Source organism: Pteropus medius, unplaced genomic scaffold (assembly GCF_902729225.1).
Source record: "Pteropus medius unplaced genomic scaffold, Ma_sr-lr_union100, whole genome shotgun sequence".
NCBI lineage: Eukaryota > Metazoa > Chordata > Mammalia > Chiroptera > Pteropodidae > Pteropus > Pteropus medius.
In genome coordinates this window covers 5,928,039-5,945,632 of record NW_024349799.1, presented here as the reverse complement: position 1 = coordinate 5,945,632, position 17,594 = coordinate 5,928,039, and the positions used below count along the sequence as shown (strand labels likewise).

Here is a 17,594-nt window from a genome sequence, read left to right as displayed (position 1 = left end):
ACTACATGACCTGTAGTCTATATTCCACATTAAGCCTCTATCTTCAGAATCTTTTCCTTGATGATAGTTTTTCCTTCATGATCTGTCATGTTATCATGAATTCCTAGTTATACCATCTTCAAACTAACATTATCTAAACCAAGCAAGTGAAGCAAATTTTATTTCTAAAAACTTCTCAGAAATAGTACTTTGTACCAAAGCAAATACCATTGCATTAGTTTGAGCCCTACCCATTCGTTCACCATGTTCTATAGAAAGTGCAATATTTTTTGAAAGAGTTTTAAAATGTGGTAATCCATGAGTATCTGGCACCATAAAATTGAAGGCAAGAGATTGAGAGAATTCACATCTGTAGTTTGCATATTTGTATATTTGAGAATAATTCAATTCTAGTATTAAAGACAAGAAACTAATAGATGGGCAAAACTCCTAAGATGTTTACACCATAGACAGAAGTTGGAAACCTGTAAGACATGTTAAAGAGATAAAATAAGCACTATATGTATTTATGAACATAGATGGAAAGGAATGGGATATTCAAGATATACTACATATATATGAACCACCAAATATTCAAGACATTAAATATATGAGGCATATAAAACACTCGATATTCATGAAATAGTAATTCAGTTACCCATCGTGGCCCATGTATACTATACTCTGCTCAAGAAAGGCAAATAAAACCCACAGTTGCTCAGCAGGCTAACTGATGGACTACAGCTGTAGTCAAATGCACTTGTCCCTTCTTTTCTCTGATAAAGTATTGTGTCATTAGCCTTGAGCATTTTCCATCCATTGGGTCACCTCGCTCAACCTCATTTCTAGTATCTATGAACACACTATCTGCAAGGAAAGTTGATGTGGCAAAGAGAGAAATTTATATCTCAGGATTTAGGCAATGTGGTCCTTCCACCCATTTGTACCCTATCCTAAATGTGTTTACTCTCAACTCTTTCCCTTAGTGTAGTGTATGTTTTAAATTTCTTTAATAAATTATGAAATTCAAGCATCTTAATTTGGTCTGTCAGCTTGTCTGTCCTACTATCTCTGGGATAACCTGCCTGATAAGCATATTTGGAGGCTATCACTGCATCAAGGTTATTTCCCACCTAACAATATCCCAAACTATTCAAAAGCTGCCAATTTGAAACCGTAAGCCAAACAGAAAATACATTGATCACTATTACGAAGATTAACTATAGATGGACATTAAAGATTGTAACCAAGATGAATGCTTGGAGCCTCCAAGTTTGTCCAACCCATATCAAGTTCAAGTAAATTGCTTTCATGTGGAAATGTATAGTAAATTAATCATAAGTTAAATTTAACCAATTTGCCTGTCATTTCCCCCAAAGTGCTTTCCATATCTATGCTTTCTTCCATGGAAAATATAGTTTAGAACAATGTTGGGGAGTGGGGGATACATAGGCAGTTAGAATGAAGTCAGTTTCTAGATTTATTACTTGATCCTTGCCTCTTCAAACCACGTTGCTTGGCCATCCTTGATGCTAGTTTAAACTTAACTTCTCTGGTTCTTATTCTCCCTAAATTTTTCACTTAAAAATTATAATCAATATATTTTTATAAAGCTTTTTGGAGCCAGATGTGGCACAAATGTATGTTTGTTATTTTACACACAAAGGGTATGAATCACTGTATACATGCATATATACAAACACAAACAAAACAAAAAAATTGGTTAAACAGCTACTTTCCAATTGCTCTAGTATTTTTCAAAATATTTGATCACTCACTTATTAACGTAGCTTTTCAGCATACTCCTTCAGAGTGAGTAGCTCTTATATCTACCTACCTTCCTAAGGATAACAGTTTAGCTCACAAAGCCAAATGTGAAAAGCAAATAAATATAAATACTGATATACCAGTATATAGGTACTTGTATACGTGTGCATATTGTTCTAAATAAAAATAACATATCAAATTAAAATTTATCAGATCGACTATATTTCATATATCAAGCTCTGGAATGCTATTATGAAGAGAGCACTGAACTAGAAAAACAAGAGTTCTAAGGCAAGTGCTTTCATTATTTAAACATATGACTTTGACCAGGTCATTTGAATTGTGTACCTAGAAGGTAATATGTGCCAGATAAATGTTTGTCAAATAAATAAATGAAGGAATGAACAAATGAATAAATATAGTTTAATAAAAAAGAGCAGAAGTTCTTAAGAACCTCTCAGAGATGTACAACCTCCCTAACACAATCCCAAAGGCCTCAACATCATAAAGATTTCTTCTACTTAACACTGTGGGAAAAATGTTCCTTAACAGGGCTCAGGTGATCACTTAAAATAAGGCAAGTCCTTAATCTATAGAAAATTCAAGTGTCTAAATAAGAAAAATGAAAAATGTTTTAAATGGAACAATTTAGTTACTCCTTAAAATTAAACCCAATATAGATTTAAAATGATAAACATCAAACTAGTAGCACTGCAAATTTCTCAACATACAAATTTAATATTAAACAGTACTTATAAAAATTATAGAGACTAAATAGAAACAGTTGCATTTTATTCCTTATCTGACATTCAGTGGTGAGTGCAAAATGCTCCATCGGGGAAAACGGTTTATGCCTTTTACTTCTAAAAATGTAAAATAAAATCAGAGTCTGCAATGTATAAATAAAAAGATCCAAGTTGTTATTATGGCACCAAAGAGTCAAAATGATTTAACGGAAAGTTTTCTATCCATAAAAAGTGTTTAGAAACTCTTCTACCCATAAAAATGATCTCTCAGAGAATTCTAAAGAAGTGGTGCTACTAGCTGAATGACAATAAAGAGTCAAAATCAAATTTATCTTAGTGGAGAAATGGTATTCTTCTAGAAACTATTGTAATTCTTAGCAACTTTAGAAGGTTCGGAAAGAAATGTTAGGAAAAATTATAGAATGACGACTTTCTCATTTTTATCTTTACACAAAAGTTGTAATTTATAAAGGAAATTCATTTCATTTTTCTCAGTGAAAGAGTGAAGTTTGGAGCAAATCACCCATTCTAATTATTTAGACACACAGGGAAAACTATTTACCACCGAAAAGTGTGATATAAGAACTTTAGACTTCTATCCTATGTTTCTTTTATGAAAATCTGCAACCTCTTGACCAGTCTTTCCATTAAATTCTTTCACACAAGACAAGTTGAAGTCCATGATTATAAAAATATTTTCTGTGACTTTGCTAATGCTATCCCCTCAGTCTAAAACACAATACTCCTCACTCCTGTATCTACCATTAGAAATCCACCTGCCTTTAACATGCATTGATATACCATTTCCTCTAAGAAGCTCCCCTGCTTCATTCAACCAAATGTGGTCTTTTCATACTCTTAACTCCACATCACTTTTCTTTACCTCCCTAATGATTAAAGAATTTATCAATTACCAGAGGGATCTGTATACATATTTTATACCACTACCAACCTGAAATCCTCTTGAAGAGATAACTTATTTTTTGAACCTTCGACAGGTCTTAGCACGGATCTTTGCACAGAGTACAAATTCAGTGACTATTTCCTCAATGGATGGAGTAAATAAAAATAAATGTGAAGCTACTAAATTTCCCAGAAAAATCTTAAATGTAATATAATCAAGGTTCTCAATGTATATAATTTTGGTATTTTAAAGAAGTCCAATTAAACATATTAAAAGTTCCCTCTCAAAATAGAATAAACACTAATATGTAAAATTAGAATATTAAATTATGGCACATCACAGGGATAGTGTTAGCATCTCTGATTTTAGGTACAATAAGAAAGATTTGGAAAGAGTTAATATCAACCCAGTTATGTGTTCATTTGGCAAGCATCTATGGAAAACTTACTATGTTCCAGTCATGATGCCTTTTCTACCTGACTACATTTCACAAATGTCATTTCACTTTAATTTTCTCTGCTTATGCCAGAGTAGTAAATCTTTATCCCAATGGTTCTCCTTAACCCTTTTCTTACCCTGACAAATTTAACCCGGTGTAGGAAGAAGTCTAAAATAACCTCCAAGATTCCTGCCCTCTGTGCACACGCTGTGTAACTCCTTCCCCTTGAATATGAGTAGGATAAATGTAAATAAGATTTCCCTTCCATGATTAGGTTACATATTAGTAGCAAAGATGAAGGGATTTTGCATATGTGATTAAGGTCCAAATGAACCTGAGTTAATCAAAAGAGAGATAATCTTGGATGGACCTGGCTTAATTAGGTAAAAGTCCTTAAAAGACAGACTACCCCTTCTGAGACACCCTGTTGACTTTGAAAAAGTAAGCTGCCATGTGGTTAAGAGAATCACACAGCCAGGACCTGAGGGTAGTTTCTGAGAGGTAAGAGCCATCACCAGGCAAAAGCCAGTAAGAAACTAGGTACCTCAGTCCTATACCCACAAGGAGATAAATTCTGCCAACAAACTAAAGGCACTTACTTTTCCCCAATCGGGTCTCTAATGAGACTGTAACCCCAGCTGACCCCTAACAGCTCTGTGAGATCCTGGGGAGAAAATCTAGCTAAGACTTCTAACTCAACAAAAGAGATAATAAACGTATGTTGCTTTAAGGTGCTAAATTTGTGGTAATTTGTTACACAACAATAGAAGACTAATAAAACCCTTCTATTTATATTTCAATCTTGGTCCCAAATTTCCCCCTGAAATAAACTCTAATGTAAGCTCTTGTGCCTTCTGCATATCCAATGTCAAACTCCTCCAGAATGAAAATAGATGACAGGATACATTTAATAACTCCAGTCACTGTACTGAGTAACAGCTGACAATGATACTGACAAAAGACTATTATACTGTGTTGGTTTGATGTTTTAATTAAATTATAGTAAGTATATTCTGAAATTCAGTTGAAAATACACTTTTAAAGAAAAAATTAAGACTTCCGCTTTCAGCTCCTATATGTTAAGAATTTGGAGGTTCTCACAACCATCTGACATCAAGAAAAAAGCTGAAACTGAAAAATCAATGACTTTTCTTGGACACATCAGAGAATTCAGGTCACAAGGAAACTGCCACCCTGAAATCTGGAGAGACAGGTGAACAGAGAATCATAGTCCAGATCTGCTTATTGGGAACAGAAGCCACTAGAAGCATAAATTCGCAGGAACACTTAAATGATAATTTTGACAAATTGTTAGAGGCACAATATATACTAATGTAAAGGTGAGAAACTCCTAGGAGCAGCAGTCCTAAGCATCTCCTACATTTTTGCAGATATGACCTTCAGGAACCCTACTTGTAAAAAGTCAAGAAAAACCTTCCTATTTCCAGCAGGGGGAAAGTAATCATTGTGAAATACATGAGGCATTTCCTATAACAAAGGTCTCCCAAAGGGAGAAGACTTTGCCAGAGCATTATCTGATTTGGAGGAAAGGAAAATTACCTGAACTCCAGATCCCTCTATACTTCCTGTCTCATCTAAGGAGATGAATAAAGAGCTAAGAAACACAAGTGAAGATCACAGCCCAGGGACACAGGGCACTAAAAGACTGAGACTTGATCATAGAATTAGAGGATGCTATCCTTCTCCCCATGCCTTACCATCACCTCAACAGGGCTCCAGGATAATGACAGTGGATTACAACTGATAGAGTTGCAAGACTCGAACTCTATTTAAGAATGAATTTTTAGAGACACTAGATAGTAATTTAAATCCCCACAAAAAATTAAAGAGCATTGGTAAAGGTAACAACATAGGTAAATACAAAAAATAGTATAAATGCATTTTATCTTTGTAACTCTTTTTGTCTATCTTATTTAAAAGACAACTGCATAGACAACAATTATAAATTTGTGTTGATAAACACACAATGTATAAATATATAATTTTTATGACAATAATAGCACAAGGAAAGTAAAACGTAATACAACTATATAGGATCAAAGTTTTTACGTACTACTGAAATTAAATTAGTATCAATCCAAACTACATTGTTATAAATTAAGATGTTTATTTTAATTTCTGGGACAACCATTAAGAAACTAACATATTTATTAAAAGAAACTCAAGGAAATTAAAATGGCACATTAGAGAAAAATCTATTTAACACACATAAAAAGGCAGCAATGGAGGAATAGAAGTAGGAAAAAAAATACCTACAGAAAACAAACATCAAGGTGTAAAAACTTATCAATAACTGCATTAAATGTAAATAGAGTAAATACTCTAGTTAAAAGGCAGAGATTTAACAGAATAGATTTTTAAAAAATGATCCAATATGCTGTCTACAAAAGACACAGTTTAAATTCAAGAGTATGAATAGATTGAAAATAAAAGAAATATTTATCCATAAAAAAGAATAAAGTATTGATTCATCCTACAACACAGATGAACCTTGAAAACATTATGCTAAATGAAGAAGCCACACATAAAAGGCTACATATTGTATGATTCCATTTACACGAAAAGTCCAGTAGATTGGTGATTATAAGAGATAAGGGGAGGTAGGGGTTGGAAGTGACTGCTACTATGGATAAGAGGTTTCTTCTGGGGGTGAAGAAAATGTTCTAGAATTAGACAGTGGCGATGGTTGTACAACTTTGTAAATATACTAAAAACTACTGAATTCTATACTTTAAAGGGGTGAATTATGTGATATGTAAATTATACTAGAAATAAAGTTTCCTTATAAAAATAGAAAAGAGAACAATTTAAGATTAATTTTAAAAATTTTAAAGAATGATTAGAAGGCTTCTGAATTTTCGAAAATTCAATATTTTGAAAAAACATAACAAGAATGAAAATAAGTAATTAGATAGTAGAAACTACCTTAAAATTATGAATTAAAAAAAAAACTTTCTTCCTCTGTGCTAGAATATTGATTTTTTAGAGGCACTGCCATTGTTTTAAATATTTTTTTATTGTGAAGAAATAATTACTCTCAGCATCATATACCAAATTTTCAAAACTTCTTATGTCTTTAATTTTACTGTTTCACAATAAATGAATTTTAGCATGGTAACCACCTTCTACATAGGAAAAAAACAATAACCCATATATTGTGGATCTTTATAAATCCATATGGTATAATTATATGCTATGTAAACTTGATTCCAATATAACATTAAGTATGTGACGTTTATTATAATAAAACCAATGCTCTTAATTTTGCTTAAATTTTCATTTATTTAGAAAGTACTATGAAGCCTTATGGTTACAACTATCATTTTTAAGATTTATTTTTATTGTTAGAAGACAAGGTAAGTATACACAAAAAAGCATTATTCATGATAAAAACCAATAGTAATGCTAGCAAAAAAAAATTTGAAAATGAGTATCAGAACTGATACTCACAGAGTATCACAGAGTATCAGTAAGTAAATTACTTAGAAATATAAGATGCTTTTAAACAAGATTATGATAAAAACCATTAGCGTTCCTGTTGCCAATCTGTCTACATTAAGATGCAGAAAGGCCTGGTACCTGGTGTCTTATCAAAGACAAAGTATCCAATGGAAAGTGCTAATGTCCACAGACTTTAGTTGATTTATCATCATAACTGCTGATCTGTCTATGGAAGCTGTGTACAATGTTATAATTAGATATGTTTTAGAATTGTGAATTATATGTTTATAACACAATAATACTTTATCGACTGTGCCTGTTATGTCATAATTATGAAATGGTATCTAATATTAGATGTTAATAGCATTTTGATCTTAAAGTTATCATCGATATAGATATATTTATAAATTAAAACAGAATTTTAGTATTTTATATGCCCTTTTAAAATCTTTAAACATCATACCTTTCCTTTTTTTCTGGCTGATAATTTGCTTTAGCTGAACTCTTGCTTGCCTTTCGTGCCTTCATTATTTAACATTCTAAACTTCTTGAAGGTGAAGTAGCAACTTGTTGGGAATGTGAACTATATGATTGATTGCCTAAAAACTCATGGCATGTAAACTGTATAAACAACAATTCTAAGCATTCATTTTACAACTAAATTTAAACTATATTCAAACATACAGATTTTCATATCCAAAAGCTCATTTTTCAGCTATTTATTTATATTAGAATACTAGCTGACCTAATGAAAGGCAGAATGTATTTATTATTTGCTTATTGCACTTTTGTTAAAGGGAAAGTGTTAAGGGCACTGTTTTATTGTTGGTTTAACCACCTAATTTTATTGAAGGATACAAAAACATTGCATAATATAGATACACATCACATTCCTGTATGGAAAGATCTTATATTATTCTTTCCAGACAAATACATTTTAATGAAATTCTAATCAGATTTTCAATGAGAATTTTTCTGTTTTGTCTAGGCTGACATTCTGCTGTTTAAATAAGCAACTTTATTGAAGTATAATTTATATTTAACAAAATACATCCATTTTAAGTGAATAGCTCAATGAGTTTTCAAAAATACATGTACTCAAGAAACTCCCTATAATCAAAATATGAAACACTTGCATTTATAAAATGTTCCTTTATGCCCTGTTATAGGCTGAACTGTTCCTCCCCAAAATTGATATGTTGAAGCCTTAATCCCCAGTACCTCAGAATGTGACTAAATTAGGAGATAAAGTTATTGAAGAGGTGACTTTACTTTTATGTTTTAGCTTTTATGTTTAGGTACATTAACAATTTTTAGTTAATTTTTGTGTAAGGTTACAAGGTACCAGTATTTTTGTGTTTCAAGTTAACTTTTGTATAAGGTTATGAGGTGTCAATATTCGTTTTAATCAATCGATATCGAAGTGTCCCATTTCCTCTCTATTAAATTTCCATATCGTCTTTGTCAAAAGCCAATTGACAATGTATGTGTATACACAAACACTTATTTTTCTAGAATTTTAAAAAAATCTATGTAATTTGCATTTTTGTGTGAATTATAGAATCATGTCAATTTCTAAAAAAAAATCCTATTAGAATGTTTACTAAAATTGGCTTGAATGTATAGACAAACTTCAAGACAAGAGACACCTTAACAATACTGAGACTTCCAACTCATGAACATGATATCTCTCTACTTTTATATAGATTTTATGTATAGGCTTTAATTTCTCTCAAAAATGTTTTGTATTTTTCAGTGTTCAGGTCATGCACATCACACACAAAATTTCATGCTTTTTAATATTATTTTAACTCGAATTGTTTTAAATTTCATTTTCCAAGAATTAATTACTACTATAGACATATGACCTGTTTATGTACATTGCCACTCTCTAGACTAAGGGCTTGCTAAATTCAGTTATTGATTCTAATAGCTATTTTTGTGAAGTCCTTAGGATTTTCTAAGGATAAAATTATGATGTCTCAGTAAAAACAATTTTATTTCATCTTTTCAAACCTTTATAACTTTTATTTCCTTTTCTTGCCTTACTGCACTGGATACAGCACAATGTTGAACAGAAGTATAGTCATGTGCCACATAATGAGGTTTCAGTCAATTATGGACCAAATATATGACAGCGCTCCCATAAAATTATAATGAGGCTAAAAAATTCCTAGTGCTTAGTGACATCTCTCAGTCAATGTAATGTCATAGTGCAACTCATTACTCAGGTGTTTGTGGTGATGCTAGTGTAAGCAAACCTACTATGCTGCCAGTCACATAAAAATATAGCAAACACAATTACGTATCGTACATAATACTTGATAATGATAATAAATGACTGTTACTAACATATATTTACTATACTATACTTTTTATCATTTTAGAAAAAATATTTTAAAAATATTTTTAATATTTAAAAAGTATTTAATAGTAAATTTTTAATATTTAAAGTTTGCTATAAAATATCATGCCATGCCAGCAGCCTCATACATCTCATTTTTACTGTGTCTATTGATTGTATCATTTTCTCTTATGCTTGATTTAATCTTGTGTTGTTTGGTACAGTAACATGCTATAAAGGCTTATAGCTACAAGCAATAGGCTATACCATATAGCCTAGGTGTGTTACAGGCTATACCACCGAGGTGTATGAAAGTACACTGGTGTTCACACATGATGAAATCACCTAATGATGCATTTCTCAGAATGTATTCCCATTGTTAAGCAGTGCATGACTGTGATGAGAAAGTAGGCAAAAAAAGTATTGTCTTACAACATTAAGCAGAATATTATCTGTAAGTTTTTCACAGATCTCCTTTATGAGGTTGTTCTTTGTTTATTAAGAGTTTATATTATAAAAAAAAAAAAATGTCACAGTAGATAGAGGCTCTGTTCATGCCTCTGGCGACCAAATCAAAGTTGTGATGGAAACAAAGAGCCAACAGCAAGGATAATCGCCTGGGATCTAGATGAACAAGCTATACAACTAGGGAGAAATCTAAGAAATCACCCTGCAAGGGCAGAAGGTAGGATGGGGCCAGGATGCGGGGCTCCCGGTCTCAAGCGGCCGAGTGAGACAGAGGCTGCAGCAGCAGAAGCCTCTTAAAGGGGGCATGTCCTTGAGCAGATTTTCACAGTGACGGACCTGCTCGCTCTGAGCACCAGTGCCGTTTTAGCTGCGTGCAGGAGGCACCAAGGACTTACAGGAAGACACTGTCGGAGTGAGGGCCCAGGTGAGATATGCTAGGTACAGAAGAGCCAGCGGTATCCATTGTTCCCTGTTGAGTACTCACCCCTCGCAGTGCATGGACACAGCGCCACCATAGCGGGGATGTCATCAAACTGGATAACAGAGGTTGCTCTGCCCAGAGGAGTCCTTGAAACTCTGCCTCCCCCAACTCCCGGCCACCCACAAGCCCCATCTAGGTATATCCTCAGCAAGTCAGCTGAGCAGCACCTAGATTCACCATGGAGGCAGCTGGCCTCAGTTCCCGGTGTGGCCTTTTGAGGCAACTATAAGCACAGCATCTGTGGATTGCTTGCTGAATCTTAACAGGTGGCCCCGGAGGGATAGAAGCTTGGGCTAAATGTGGCCTGCAGCTGAACCCCTCTCAGGACTGTGTCACTGGACACCTACTTCACAAATCCACATTAATAAGACCGATAGACTTAAGAGCTTTGCTTAGTACAAAGAAACAGACATGGAAAGGCAGCCAAAATGCAAAGACAAAGAAGCAGAAACTATATGAGAGAACAGAACAGAGATTCAGAAATAATGGAGTCAAGTAATCTAACAGATGCAGAGTTCAAAACACTGGTTATAAAGATGCTCAATGAACTTATGGGAAGTGTAGATGAATTCAGTGAGAACTTCAACAAACAGATAAAAAACATAAAAATAGAAATGGAAATTATAAAAAGGAACCAGTGTAAAATTAAGAACACATCTGAGATGAGAAGTATATTAAATGGAAGAAACAAAGTGAATAAAGAAGAGGATCAAATGACCAATATGAAGATGGGAAAGCCAAGGACACTCAATCAGAATGGCAAGAAAAAAGAAGCCAAGACTATAAAAATAATTTAAGGAACCTATGAGCCACTATTAAAGGTCAAAATATACGTCTCATCGGCATACCTGAAGGAAAACAAGATGCTGAACAGTTATTTGAAGAAATAATGATGGAAAACTTCCCTAACCTGGTGAAGGAAATAGACATACTACCCCAGGAAGCTCAGAGAACCCCAAAAACCAGGAATCCAAAGAGGCCCACACCAAGACACATCGTAATTAAAATGCCAAAGGTTAAATACAAAGAGAGAATCTTAAATGCTGCAAGAGAAAAGCAGTTAGCTACCTACAAGGGAGCACCCATAAGACTGGCAGCTGATTTCTCAAAAGAAACTATATAGGACAGAAGGCCTTGGACCAACATATTCGATGTGATGAAGACCTAGGATCTACAACCAAGAATACTTTATCTAGCAAAGCTATCATTTAAAGTTGAAGGACAGATAAAGAGCTTCCCAGACAAAAATAAGTTAAAAGAATTTATCACCACCAAGCCAGTGTTACAGGAAATGTTGGAGGGACTTCTTTAAGAAAAACGTGTGTCAAAAACAGAAAGAAAGAATGGTAATAACTACATTCCTATCAATAAGTACCTCAAATGGACAAAAAGTAAGTGCTCCAACCAAAATATAGAATGGCTAAAAGGATAAGAAAACAAGACCCCTACATGTGTTGCCTACAAGAGACTCACTTCAGATTAAAAGACACACACAGACTAAAAGGAAGGGGATGGAAAAAGATATTGCCTTGATGGACCTAGAAGGTATGTAAGTCAGACAGAGGAAGATAAACACTATATGATTTCATTTATATGCGGAATCTAAGGAATAAAAAGAACAAACTAATCAAAAACAGACTCACAAAGATAGTGGACAATTTGGTGACAGACAGAGGGAATTGGGGCTGCAGGGCTGGGAAAATAGGGTGAAGAGTTAAAGAAGTACAAATTAGTAGCTGATGGATGGTCATGGGGATGGGGAATCCGGCATAGAGAATGCAGTTAGCATTAATACGTTGTCTAGGTGGAAAGTCAAAGAGGGAGGGAGCAATTGGGGGACGATCGTTTTATGGACTATACAGATGTCTAACCAATGTACTGCATATTTGAAACTAATTTAAATAAGTAAATTTAAAAAATTTTTATATCATGAATTGGCATTAAATTTTGTAAAATGCTTTATCAGCAATTTTTTAGATAAACATGTGGTTTTTCTAATTTATCCGGTTGATGTAGTGAATTACAACGGTTGAATTTTGAAGACTGAACTATTATTGGCTTCCCAGGATAAATCCCACTTGGTTATGATACATAATCCTTTTTATATTAATAAATTTAATTTGCCAATTTTATGTTATTGACTTTTAGGCCTCTGTTGATCTTTAGCTTTTACTTGTCAAATCTTGTTTGGCTTTGGTATCAGTTATGCTTGCCTGATGTGGTGCGAAGTATTCTCTCTTCCTCTATTTTCTAAGTTTGTGCAGTACTGGTATTTTTCTTGATAGAATTCATCAATGAAGACACCTGAGCCTATACTTTTATTTGTTGAAAGGTTTTAATCATTATTTCAATTTGTTCCACAGATATGTTATTTGAATTACTTGATCTTGATGAGTCAATTTTGATAATCTATGTCTTTCAAGAATTTGTCTATTTCATATAAATTGTTTAACTGATTGGCATAATGTTGTTAAAAATATCCTTTAATCATCTTTTTAGTTCAACAGAAACTGTAATGATGTTCCCTTGTAATTTCTAACATTGATCATTTTTCTTCTTTTGTTATTTTGACTGGTTTTGATAGATTTTATTAATTTTATTAATATATTCTAATAATGAATATTTCTCATTTTTCTATTTTATTGATTTTTACTCTTCATTATTTTTTTTCCTCTACTTACTTGGTGTTTATTTCCCTCTTTTTATAGATAAAGTGGAAACTTAAATTATGATTAAGATTTTTTTCTAATAACCATTAAAAGTTACAAGTTTAACTTTAGCTACATTGCATAAATGATATTCTGTCTTTCTATTATCATTCAATTCAAATATTTCAAGAAATTATGGCTAAAAATTTCCTAAATATGATTTTAAAAATGAATTTACAAATCCAAGAAGCTTAATGAAGTTTAGTTAAGACAAATTAAAAGTGACTCACACAAAGACATTTATAATTAAACTGTTAGAAGACAAAGACAAAAGAAAAGCAAGTACGAGAGAAGCAGCTCATCACATATAAAAGATACTCAATAGATCATAAGCTCATTTCTCATCGGAAACCTTGGGAGGCCAGAAGTGATGGGAAAATATATTTAAAGTTTTGAAGAAGTCTATGGCCATGCCACCCTGAACGTACCAAATCCCATTTGATCTCAGAAGCTAAACAGGGTCGGGCCTGGTTAGTACTTGGATGGGAGACAACTAGGAATACCAGGTGCTGCAGGCGTTAAAAAAAAAAAGTGTTGAAGAAATAAATTAATGACCAAGAATTCTATATCTGGCCAAACTGTCCCTCACAAATGAGGGATAAATTATGACATACTGAGATAAACAAAAGCTGAGAGAGTTCATTACACTAGACCTGCCCTATAAAAAATGTTAAAGAGGCCTTCGTTTTGAAATAAAAGTATACTAGACTTACCAAGAGGGATCACTTTGTAAGTTATATAAATGTCTAACCTTGATGCTGTACACATGAAACCAATATATTACTGAATGCCAACTGTAATTGAAAAAAATTAAAATAACTAAAAATGACAAAAAATAAAAAAAAAGAAATGAAAGGACACTAGACAATAACTTAAAATCATATAATGATATAAAGGTCTCCAATAAAGGTAAATGCATGGGCAAATATGAAGGTATTATTACTGTAATTTCAGTTTGCAACTCTATTTTTAATTTTCCACAGGATTTAAAAGGCAAATGCATAAAAATATATTATAAATCTATATTATCAGGCACACATGTATAAAGAAATAATTTGTGACATCAGTAATGGGGGGTAGGCCTATTTATAAGTGGAGTTTTTATACAAAAATAAAGTTGATATCAATTCAAATCAGATTGTTGTAACTTTAGGATATTATAGATAATCCCCATGGTAACCACAAAGAAAACATCTACAAAATATAAAGAAAAGAAAATGAGAAATAAATTAAAATGTATAACTACAAAAAATCAACCGAACAAAAAAGAAAGCAATGATGAAGAAATGAGGGATACAGAAGTTATAAGATATTCAAAAACCAAATAACAAAATAGCTGAAGTCTTCTCTTATCATTTATTACTTTAAATATAAATAGATTAAACTCTCCAATCAAAAAGCAGACATGGCAGAACAGACAAAATAAAACATGGTCTAACTACATGTTGACTACAAGAGATTCATTCAGATCTAAACATGTGAAGGTTGAAAGTGAAAGGATGAAAAAAGAAATTCCATGCAAATAGTAACCAAAAAAAAGGTAGGGTGTCATTACTAATATCAAACAAAAGAGACTTTAGGTAAAAAATGGTTACAAAGGGCAAAGGATACCATATATTGATAAAAAGGTTAATTCATGAAGAATATACAATTATAACATATGCGTCAATATCAGAGCCTTGAAATATATGAAGCAAACAATAAGAGTTGAAAAAAGAAACTGACAATTCTACAGTAATAGTTGGAGACTTCGCTAACCCGCTTTCAATAATAAATAGAGATAAGGAAATAGAGGACTTGAACAACACTATAAATCAAATGAACTTAATAGAAATGTATAAAACAACACCCAACAATAGCAGAATATACATTTTTTCCAAATGCACGTGAAACATTTTCCAGAAGAGACCACGTGTTAGTCCATAAAACAATTCCTAATAAATTTTAAAAGATTATAATCATACAAAAGATCTTTTCTGATCATGTATGAAATAAAACTAGAAATCAATAAAAGGAAATTCATAAACATAAAGAAATTAAGCAACACATTTTTTAAACAATCAATAAGTCAAAGAAGAAATCACAGGAGAAATTAAAAAATACTTAGGGAAATATAAAAATAAAAACACGATATTCCAAAACTTATGGAATGCAAAGAAAGAACTGCTAAGAGGGAAATTTATAGCTGTAATCACACACTTTTTTAAAAAAGATCTCAAATCAATAACCTAATTTTATACCTTGAGGAACTAGAACAAGAAGAGCAAATTAAACCCAAAACTGGCAGAAGGAAGGAATAGTAAAGACTACAGAAGAGATAAATGAAATAAGAAATAGAAAACAATAGAGAAAATCAACAAAACCAAAAACTGGTTCTTTGAAAAGATCAAAAAAATTGGCAAACCTTCAGCTAGATTAAGAAAAAAAAGAGAGAGAGAAGACTCAAATTATTAAATCCACAGAAGAAAATGGGGAAGTCACCACTAATTTTACAGAAATAAGGATTATGAAAAATATGAATTATAAAAGAACTATGAATTGTATGCCACCAAAATGGATAACCTAGATTAAATGAATGACTTCCTAGAAAAACACAAGCTACAAAAACTGAACCATAAAAAAATAGAAAATCGGAATAGACTTAAAACTAGTAAGGAGATTGAATCAGTAATCAAAAACCTCCAATGAAGAAAATTCCTGAACCAGATGGCTTCATTTGTGAATTCTACCAAACATTAAAAAGAATTCACACCAATCCTACGCTAACTCTTCCAAAAAATTGAATAGAGAATACTTACTAACTTATTCTATGAAACTACCCTGATAGCAAAGACCAACAAAGATACTACAGAAGGAAACTACACACCAATATCCCTTATGAATATCAATGCAAAAATCCTCAACAAAATACTACTCGCAAAGCAAATTTAGCAACATACTAAAAGGATTATGCACAATGATCAAGTGGGATTTATTCCCAAAATGCAAGAGTAGTTCAACATATGAAAATCAATCAATGTAATACACAACATTAATAGAATTACGGACTTCCTCCTCACCCCAAAAACCTACATGATTATCAATTAATGGAGAAAAAGCATCAATGATATAAAATGATCAATAAACTAGGAATAGAAAGAAACTTTTCAACATGATATAGCAATATATGAAAAACCAAAAGCTAACATCAAACTCAATGGAACCAGGATGCCAGCTTGCACCATTTCTATTCATCACAGTAATGGAAGTTCTATCCAGAGTAATGAGGCAAGAAAGAGAAATAAAAGGCATCCCAATTGGTAAGGAAGAAGTAAAATGATTTCTGTCGGTAGATAAGATCTTATAAATAAAAACTTTAAATATTTTACAAAAAATTCTAGAGATAATAAATTCAGCAAAGTTGAATGAATACGCAAAAATCTATTTCTATTTCCATACAGTGGCAATAAACAACCCAACAAGAAAATTAAGAAAACAATTCCACTTGCAATAGAATTTTAAAAAATACTTAGGGATTAAATTTAACCAAGGAGATGAAAGATTTCTACATGAAAACTATTAAACACCGTGGAACAAGATTAAAGAAGACATATATAAATGGAAAGACACCTCATGTTCATAGATTGGAAAGCAATATTAGGATAAAGTTATACATCAAAATACAGATTCAATGCAACCCCAATGGCATTCTTTTGCAGAAATAGAAAAACTCATCCTAAAATGCCTAAGGAATCTTGAAAAACTCCAAATAGCCAGAAAAAATTTTGAAAAAGAACAAAGTTGGAGGATTCACACTTACTGATTTCAAAACTTAATGCAAAACTAAAGTAATCGAAACAGTAATGGCATAATGACATATATAGACAAGGGAATAAAGTAGAAAGTCCAGAAATAACCACTTATATGAATGGTCAAGGAGTTTTAAACAAGGATAGCAAGACCATTTAATGGGGAAAGGAGAGTCTTTTCGACAAATGGCACTAGGAAAACTGGATATCCACAAAGACAAAAATGAAGTACATCCATACCTTACACCATATATAAAAATTATCACAAAATGGATTAAAGATCTAAATGTAACCACTAAATTATTAAAACCTTAGAGAAAACATAGGGGGAAATCTTCATGACATTGTATTTGGCAATGACTTCTTGGTTATGACACCAAAAGCACATATAACCAAAGAAAAATAGATAATTGAAATTCATTAAAATTTAAAACTTTTGTGCATCAAAGGATACTATCAACAGAGTGAAAAGCCAACTCATAGAATGGGAGATAATATTTACAAAGCA

The 17,594-nt window shown here is 32.4% G+C and overlaps 1 protein-coding gene and 1 pseudogene across 1 annotated transcript in view; one reads left to right on the top strand and one right to left on the bottom strand.

The window, feature by feature from the left end:
* The window catches only part of BRIP1 (BRCA1 interacting DNA helicase 1), a 159,549-nt gene that overhangs the window by 67,199 nt on the left and 74,756 nt on the right, over positions 1-17,594 (bottom strand). The window lies entirely within an intron of this gene.
* Positions 13,699-13,816, top strand: LOC120621271 (uncharacterized; annotated as a pseudogene).